At 46.2% G+C, this 9,810-nt stretch overlaps 1 long non-coding RNA gene across 1 annotated transcript; it reads left to right on the plus strand.

Moving 5' to 3' along the window:
* The first annotated feature begins 290 nt into the window (after positions 1–290).
* LOC144169250 (uncharacterized) lies at positions 291–5,543 on the plus strand. Its single transcript, XR_013322401.1, has 3 exons — positions 291–434; positions 3,195–3,314; positions 5,465–5,543. It is a non-coding gene; the product is annotated as an uncharacterized LOC144169250 (long non-coding RNA).
* The last annotated feature ends 4,267 nt before the right edge of the window (positions 5,544–9,810 follow it).

Genomic DNA, 9,810 nt, shown 5'->3' on the forward strand with positions numbered 1-9,810 from the left:
TGTTCTTGGTAGTTTTTAACCAAAAGTGATTTCCCCCAAAGTGATGTCGGAGGTTTATTCCACAACTCAATCGCTCATATACAGGATAGCCCAACAAACTCAACTTTTTGCTGGGTATGGTAACCTTATCTTTCTATTTACATTGCTTTATGTGTCTATGTTCAAGCCAGAATTTGTTTCGACGCATTTTGTTCACTTCGCGCCGTGTATGAACTGCGTTACGAAAACACCAAGGCACAGCCGAAACAGAAACCCCGGCCTCGGTACTCCACTGCTCCATCCAGCAACATCGCCACGCCATCACGCCGCCGCATTCCTTTCTTCCTGGCCGCCGAGACGGTGGAGTTGTACGCGCTTGTCGAGTGGCTTTGTTGTGGTTGTTTTGAAGACAGCGGATTATTGTTTCGACGAAGATATGTCGCCTGTGATTTAAGGTAAGTGACTAGTCAACTTTTTGCACTTTACTTGTGTATTTAACAGGGCAGGGCTCTTCCGTTCCGTGTTAGACGTTTGCGTCGTCGGTTAGCCCTAATGTTTTTTGACAGCGACTGATTTTGAGGGTTACGTAGATCTGCCTTTCGACCGCGGATATTGCGTGCGGGACTAGAAACAGTAGGGCTGTTCGATTTACAGTCCCGGACTCACCGCCGATTCCCTGAAAGCAGTCAGGCATTCGATTTTCTTTGTATCCTTATGGCTTCGGGGAATCATCGGACTCCGGCGGAATATCCGCGGTGAATTCGAGTCTGTAAATCGAAGAGCCCTATTGTTTGTGCCGTTTGTAGGCTTTTTGTTGAGCGAAGTAGGACCATACTGCTACGTTGGCTAAACGGTTTGGTGCTCGCAACAACCGATCGCCAATACGCGCGGTCGACCGCTCCAGGTTGAGTTCGCAAGTTTTTTTTTTTTGGTGGGTAGTTCTTTTTAAGGAATTGCAAATTGTTCTTCGCATCATTTTTCGTACCTGGACTGGAGTGGTACGCTTTAGGTAACTTTTAGCCGAGGCACATAGCAGTCTACACTACACTGCAGGGATTGTCATTTTTCAAAGCGGTCACTCAGAAAAGTGCACTGGTACAAACAAGGCTCTCTGCGTTCAGATTGAGGGTAGGATGGCTGAAATTGGCGTCACACTCGCAAGCCCCGCATGTGCAGTGAATGTTTGAGTGTTCCAATCGTTCGATAATCGCATATATGTTTGTGCATGTGCATCAGTAGCACCAAAAACGTTCATTCAACCCGAATTTGCTACCACGTCGAAACTACATGCGTATCGTGCGTCTGGTGCAGAGGTATAAGCAATGCTGGCCGCACGTGGGGAGCGTTTAAGCACTGCAACATTCACTACCGTCTCCGAATAATTCGCGGCCACGCGTGTTGCTCAGTTAAATTTTGTATTGGGCTCTCATTCTGTGGATATGTGCACCCCGCACAAGAGCAAATGCTTCAAAAAAAAAAAAAGTGGGTCTCCTCTGGACTGGTTAAGGCCGAAGGTCTCTTTCTAGTAGCTTGTGTACATAATTGCACAGCAAATAATACACTCTGTTAAAAACACGACTTGATGTAAATAAATATTGTTCTAGAAAATATGCCGCTAGAGAATAGATGAGAGAACAGTCTTTTCTAGATGGTTAGATCACACTGAAAGTTTTTTCTTAATTTTTCAGAAGAGGATAACCTCTTTCTCATCGCAATAATTTTTTAAGCACTGGCTATTGTCATTATTGGCAGTAATGCATTATTGTCATGTTTCAAATTTTGCGGCCTATACCAATGTGTATCATTTTTGAAAATCGTTTCAATGGGTTTGATGTCAATGTGAGCACAACCTTAAATCTGGTTCCCTATGCTTCCCTAAGACATCGCGGCCATTATTAAGGACTACTTAGATTCATGTTTTGAAGGAAAAAAATTGTTGCCATGATATTGACGGTACCAGCTGAAAGCATGCACCGACGCATCATGTGGGCTTCAAGCACTGCGTGGGAAGAAGAATTGAACCTGGTTTAAGCTGCAATCACCTAGAAGAGACTTTAGAAACAAAAAAAATTGCTTCACTTGTATTGTTGTTCAGCAGTTCATCACAGCCTTTCCAGCCTCCTTTGGCAGAATTGTTAGGCTGTGTATAGCGTTCCGTCTAGACGGAACGGCAACTGTCACTAAAGTTCCGTCCGGAGGAGACACAACTCGCGTTGAGAGCAGTCTTTCTTGATTTTTACCCATCCAGCAAAACAGCTACCGCTCACTGACTAGCCAGAATCACTGATAATTATTAATCATTATTAATAATTACAGATGATCGGACTAACTCTAGCTCAATCTGGACAGATCTCCAAGTCGCCACCCGACGCCCGCTTCACAATATTTCAGCGAGAGCAGTCGGTCTTGATTTTTACCTAACCGGCCAAACCGCTTCTGCTCACTGACTAGCCAGAGTCACTGTTAATTATTAATCACTGGTAATAATTAGAGGAGATTGGGTGTAACTGGCGATGGCTACGTCGGCCTTGGCTCCAGTGAGCGGGAGCGGCTCGGCCGCTTGAGTAAAAAACCAAGACCTACTGCTCTCATCGCGTGAATTGTAAAGCGGGCGGGAAGTTTTGCTATTACAAAACGCTAACCACGGCCACACACACACACAAAAAAAAAATGGTGCGAGAATCGAACCAGGGCCTACAACGTTCGTAGTCAGCCGCGGAACCACTACACCAAATCCCAGAATGAGAAATGGCGGCTAATTGGCTGGTTTTGATTTGGCATTCAGTCTGGACGGAACTTTAGCAGTTTTTAGCATTCCGGCTGGACGGAACGCTAGGCACTCCCTAATTGTTAAGGCAACGTTATCATCATTTAGGTCTGCGCTTTGTCACAGAATCGTGGAAGCAATTTGCCGTATAGCAATGAGAGAGCTCATCTCGGCACCTTTTTACGCATACATGAACTGGTCATAATGAACGGCATCTACTTCCAAAGAGAGAATTGAGTTAGAAGCTTGATCGTTGACATTGTCACTATGCTGTGATAGTCACTTCAGCCATCCTTACATCCAGGTAATGTGGTATTTTAACGTTCTCATATTTTCGCTTGGAGTGTGAAGAACACCTTGCTCGACAGCTTAATATCGCATTTAGAACTTTGAAGGATTAAGGCTAATGCAACTTGCTTGTTGTTTGCCACTCACTTCTATTTTGCAGGCTACTGACTGTTACACCTTGCAGTGGAGATCAGCTGGCATGCCCTACTTGGTGGATGGACCTATCTGGATGGACCTCTCATCAGATGTCACTGGCTGTTTTTCAGGTTGGTTACAATAGGTGAGCACCTAGTTCTATACAATTGTAGTGCAATGCTATGATGTGCACTGTGAAATTCAGTTACCAGAACTTGCCTAATTTGACCGAGAGTGCAGTGCTTTGGTCTTCCAATAGCACTGTATATATATGCTGGTCGGCATCTTCATTTCAGCAATTCATTGCTCTCCGAGTTTGGAAGCAGTGAATTTGGATGTATTGTATTTAACGTCTTTATGTATTGTTTAACATGAACCTTTGCTGCCATTGTACATTGGACTGCTGAAACACAAGCACGAAGGTGGGAGTTCTTAGTAAAAAAGAGAACTAGGATGCACATGATGCAACATTTAGAAGTGACACAGCTGCTTGATATCCCCCTTTTCGTGCAGCCCACCGAATGCTCCTCTCCGCCTGTGAGAACGATAGCTCTCTTTTCCTCCGCCGCGTCGCCTGTGGTGCACGCTATTGGTGATGCGGCGGCGTCAGTTGGGAAAGTGGCCACACAATCAGCCATCCGCGCTACAGTTGTTGGTTCGGCTGTTGTGTTATTGCGCTTCATGCTTCACTTGAGACACCTTGCTGAACAGGCTGCAATCACATATTTACGTGGAGTAGATGCATGGTCCTTAACATGGGATTGCACTATTCAGCTTGTTTTACTGGAATTTTCGATTCTGTAGCGTATTCGTGACCTTTGGGCTTTTTCTGAAGGAACTTGGGGCTGCTGATGACGACAGGCGAAAATATCAAGGTGGCGTGGGACAGCTTAATTTTTTCCAGGTTCGGCTCAATGTGTGATCAGCTTAGGAGCCAAACTGGGTTCACAAGTGACAACTTTTATTGGATCTTAAAGAGGGCCTTGAGAACAAAACAGTCCCTAACTTTCTGCATTCCATCAAACATCCCCCTCTGTCTCTCTAGAAAATTTGTTCTAAGGTTCTTAATGAGGTGGTTTGGTCAAATAAAAGGAACGATGGGTCATTTTGCTGCGCTGGATGTAGCAAAACATGCTGATGTTGTAGTGTGTTGTCAACCGACATGCCTAGGAACATGGCGCTGTTTGTCTGGTGTCTGTCTGTGACAATACGGATAATGAAGAACCCTACCTCTTACACAGTTGAGCACACTAAAATTCAGGTTACGGAGCCGGTCATGCTTCCTGTTCCCGGTAAAAAAATACCCTAAGGGGATAACGTCAGCCGTGGAAAGCCCCCGCAGGACAAACCAAAGGAGCCTGCAGGCTAATTCAGTGGCACCACCGGTTCAAGGTTCACAGCTTATATCAAGGCCGAAAATATGTCGACTTGGCAGCCATAAATTACTTTTTCCTGTATTGACATTTCGTCAGTAATCAGGCTGCAGTATGGTTCTTTTAGTGACCGCAAGCTTTGTCCCTCCACTTGAAGCCGTTCCTTTATTAGGTTTATTACTCGAGTCCCTTGCAGAAGGTCCGACAAGATTTTTAGTGTGCTTTGACACGGCAGCTTCAGCAGTTTTTTGCCCCTCACATGCTCGTATCCTTTACAAGAAGTCGCCTTCCACAACACTTTGCCGCAACGTGGGTTCCTGTCTAGTTAGCGCGCCTTATCACTATTGATAATCTGTTCCATGGCAAATTTGGCACACCCGTTCTCCTTCTTGTGCGGCTTCCGAAAGGGTCTTTAGTGCTTGCACAGCTCGGTTGTCCTCATAGTATTGAACTTTCTCTAAATTCATCAGAAATTTGCTGAAGTTTTTGCAAGCGTTCGTTTAGTCTGCACTTTCATCTCAAGACTGTGTGCGTTTCTTTTCGTCGCTTCAATGCATCCAACCAGGTTAATGTCATCTGGCCTTCTTCACTTTTCAATTTAACGTGTTCCTAACCTTCAACACACTCGCCTGAAGCTACATTTTTTTGCGCCTGGTATTCGCTGGCTGCGCTTTGAGCATAGAATTCTTCTAGACGAGGGTGTTTTGCTTCTTTCCCACCTGCTGCTAACGCATGTTCTCTTGAAATTCTCGGTTGCATGCATGCACGCTTGCATCTTACTAAAATCCTTTCCCAGGAAAGGCATTGCCACCATGCGATGCCTTTTAGAGCAGAGCCGGTCAAGAGCACCCTTCCATGACCTGAAGGGAGTCCTAGCAGGATGGTTTCCACTTAATTTGTTGAAAATGTTCTTTTTCTGCAGGCTTTCTATTTTTATGGCAAAGAGGAAGGGTAGAAGCAAGGGACCACATCGGAGTGACCATCTCAGAATGTTTAAGGAGGTATGTGAAATGTGAATATACATTTGTTTTAAGTTGATCTGGATGGTATAAGCTTTAGTGTGTAACTCAGTTTTTTTTTCTTTTCAGCTGCCCACCTGTTCCAAGATAGTCACCGTATTTGATATTTAATGATAATATATTCAACGTTAAAACCAAGTTTGTTTTGTGTAATATTTTTAAGCACCCCAGCACACACATCTAAGCTCTCATAAAATGGTTAAGTTTTCAGATCATTGTAGCAGGATAGCAGAAAAATGATCACGACATGAATGGACAGAGCAAAACGCATATACAAGCGTACTTATTTGCTGCAAATCTTATGTTATAAATTTATTCGCAAGAAATGAAACCAGTTTTTAATTAGCATTGCGTAGCATCTTTCCTTTTCATGTCTTCATCATTTTTTGCAATTTCGCATATCTGCCGTCATACTGTCACCCGAGCTGCCAGCATCGACGCTACCATTGCCATCAACTACCGACGCATGCCGTCATCCATCACCCTGCCAGCATGCAGTCATCTGCCATCATCCATCACCCTGCCATCATGCAGTTATCTGCCATCATGCCATCATTAATTCCATTACCATAATCCACCATGTTGATTTTTGATGGATTCCATCAACTCCACATTTTCAATAGGGTCCCGGAAAGGGCACTTGAACCGTGTTCACAATGGGGGGGTGGCGGCGGTCTTCGGGGTTCTCCGCTGTGGCGGCCGGGCTTGCTGCATTGATGTTCTCCTGGTTGGCATGATGATCGGTGATGCGTGGCTCACTTGATGCGGCGTCGCGAACCGGAACTCTGTTGGTCTGGGTTGCCGGTTGGTCATGCGAGGGACTGCTGGCAGTGGCCGCTTTTGATGACCACCCGGGTGCCGTCGTTGTTGCATCCCGTATCAGAAGACCCCTCAAAGTTTGCGCCATCACAGCGACTCCTAGGAAGCTGGGGTGAAGCCCGTCCGCAGCCAGGAAACGACGGGGCAGTACACGTAGTACAGGTTCCTGGCTATGAGGTTAGCTGTACGATAGAAAAGTCAAATTGCAAAATTTAACAAAATTTATTCTAACGTTTCGACCGGACACCGGTCTTCGTCTCCGGTCGAAACGTTACAATAAATGTTATGTTTTTCAGTTTGACTTGTCTATTGTATATATCGTCACGGACAAAGGAATGCAATTAACCAAAGGACGTTTCTTAGGGGCGAACATGCGCCCAAAAGAAGACAAAAAGAACCAGCGTGGCGTTCCCGTTGCGAAGCGCTGCCCAGCTGCGCCCGCGTGATCCTCCTCTTCTTTTTCTTACCCTATACACAGCGCGTACTCACACGACCTCCTTCACCTCAGAGTACTCGCGATCCCGCTGCGAAACTAGCAGAGTACGGGCTAGTGCGACTCGCATTGCGCCAGTGCATGTGGTAATACTCCCCTCTCCAAAAAGAGGCATCGCCTTGATGCCTCGAAACACAAAAGGCCATAATGGGACAGCACATTACTAAACACCGGCGGGGAACAACGTGACCGAAAACTGAAGAAAAAAAAAGTTTGAAGTCATTACTGTACACAACAGAAAAGTGGCAGTCCTATGCCAGGAAAAAAAAAGACGCATTGAATTGTTCAGGAGAAAAATAACCACACTGTAGTAAGGTACACATCAGCGGCTGCCGGGTGGACTAGCGCAAAAAGTACGGTTTCATTCGCACCACATGAACTATTTCACTTCGAGGTTGGCGCCTAGTTCGCACAGTCCCGTCTGGAATAACCTCGTAGTTCATATCGCTGAGACGTCGTAAGGACGTTGAGACGTTGACCTTGAAAGGTCAAAAATAGCGGTGCAGTAGCTTTTCTGACAGGCCTGGGTGGCGGAGTGGAGTCCAGACCAAGACGTGATCACCTGGGCTGTAGTCTACCTAACGGCGATGCGAGTTATAGCGCGTGGTATCGGTCACTTGCTGGCGGTGGATTTGAAGTCGTGCCAGCTGGCGGGCTTCTTCTGCACGCGGGTGAACAGTTCAGCTTCTGTATCAATTTCCTCGTCACTGTCGTATGGTAGCATCGCGTCCAGCATCATTCGAGCCTCACGGCCGTAAACTATGCAAAACGTAGTGAAGAGGGTGGTTTCCTGCGTTGCAGTATTATAGGCGAACGTCACATAGGGTAAAACTTCGTCCCATGTCAAGAGTGGTCCACGAGTGGACCACCCTGTCCACGACGTCGACCTACATTGAAATTATGTCGGCAATAGTCTTGTTTAGCCTTTCCGTCAACCCATTTGTTTGGGGGTGGTGGGCTGCCGTTTTGCGGTACGTCGCGTGACTTAGTCTGAGGGCGTCTTGCATCAGCTTCGCCGTGAAGGCTGCTTCCCTGTCCGTGATTACCTTTGATGGGGGCCGTGTTGTAGCACAAGGTCATGTAAACAAAAATTTGCTACTTCGCTGGCAGTACCTTTAGGTAGCGCTTTTGTCATGGCGTAACGTGTCAAATAGTCTGTGGCCACAACAATCCATTTTTTCCCCGATTAAGACAGCGGGAAAGGTCCTAGTAGGTCCAAGCCTATGTGGTCGAAAGGTGCTGCAGGTGGTGAAATTGGGTGCGAGAAACCAGCAAATTTTAATGTAGAAGTTTTCCTGCCCTGGCACTGACGGCATGTCTGCACGTAACGCTTGACGGTGGCCGCAAGTTTTGGCCAATTATATTTCTGGCGAACTATTCAGAGAGTTCTCGTAAATCCCAGATGACCCGAAGTGAGTTCATCGTGGCAGGCAAACAGGACCTCGTCATCGCAGGTCTTTTGGCACGACCAGTAGATAGGGTATGTCACTGTCTTTTGTGTTCTTGTAAAGAATGCCGTTCCGTAAGTAGAACAAATGCACTCCTCGCGCAAGGTGTCACGGTAAGGTGTCATTTCTGCCTTCAAGGTAGTCGATAAGGGCGCGAAGCTCAGTGTCGTCTGGCTATCTCGTTGCCATATCGGAGGACCGTATGGCACCCAGGAAAGCACTGCCATCATCAGCGTCCTCATAGGCTTGTTCGAGAGGCGGCCGGGGTAGGCAGTCAGCGTCTTGGTGTTTGCGACCAGATTTATACACGATGGTCAAATCAAACTCCTGTAGTCGTAAACTCCTGTAGCAAGGTGGCCAGATGGATTCCTGAGATTTGTTAACCATCAGAGGGAATGCAGGTCTGTGATAACTTTAAATCGCCTGCCCTAAAGATATGGGCGGAATTTCGTAATTGCCCACACGACTGCGAGGCACTCCTTTTCGTTTGTGGAGTAGTTTGACTCGGCACGCGAAAGGGTACGGCTCGTGTAAGCTATTACTCTTTCATGGCATTCTTGCCGTTGCACGGCCACAGCTTCCAGTCCGATGTTGCTGGCGTCCGTGTGAAGCTCAGTCTCTGCGTCTTCATCAAAATGCGCCAGCACAGGTGCTGACTGCATGCGTCGGCACAACTCGTTGAAGGCTTCCTGCTGCTCATCTCGCCAACAAAACAGAACGTCGTCTCTTGTCAGCCGGGTAAGTGGCTAAGCGATTTTGGAGAATTACTTAACAAACCGGCGGTAGTAGGCGCAGAGGCCAAGAAAACGCCGGACAGCCTTTTTATCTCGAGGTGCGATAAAAGAGGCAACGGCGGCTGTGTTTTCTAGGTCTGGTCGTACCCTATTGAAAATGTGGAGTTGATGGAATCCATCAAAAATCAACATGGTGGATTATGGTAATGGAATTAATGATGGCATGACGGCAGATGACTGCATGCTGGCAGGGTGATGGATGATGGCAGATGACTGCATGCTGGCAGGGTGATGGATGACGGCATGCGTCGGTAGCTGACGGCAGTGGTAGCGTCGATGCTGGCAGCTCGAGTGACAGTATGACGGCAGATATGCGAAATTGCACAAAAATGATACAACATGAAAAGGAAAGGTGCTATGCAATGCTAATTAAAAACTGGTTTCATTTCTTGCGAATAAATTTATAAAATAAGATTTGCAGCAAATAAGTAAGCTTGCGCATGTGTTTTGCTCTGTCCATTCATGTCGTGATCATTTTTCTGCTATCCTGCTACAATGATCTGAAAACGTAACCATTGTGTGTGCTGGGGTGCTTAAAAATATTACACAAAACAAACTTGGTTTTCACGTTGAATATATTATCATTAAATATCAAATATGGTGACTATCTTCGAACAGGTGGGCAGCTGAAAAGAAAAAAAAACTGAGTTACACACTAAAGCTTATACAAGCCAGATCAACTCAAAACAAAAGTA

The sequence above is a fragment of the Haemaphysalis longicornis genome, unplaced genomic scaffold (genome assembly GCF_048455015.1).
Source record: "Haemaphysalis longicornis isolate Haplotype H1 unplaced genomic scaffold, Haemaphysalis longicornis Haplotype H1 scaffold_2, whole genome shotgun sequence".
NCBI classification, from domain to species: Eukaryota; Metazoa; Arthropoda; class Arachnida; order Ixodida; family Ixodidae; genus Haemaphysalis; species Haemaphysalis longicornis.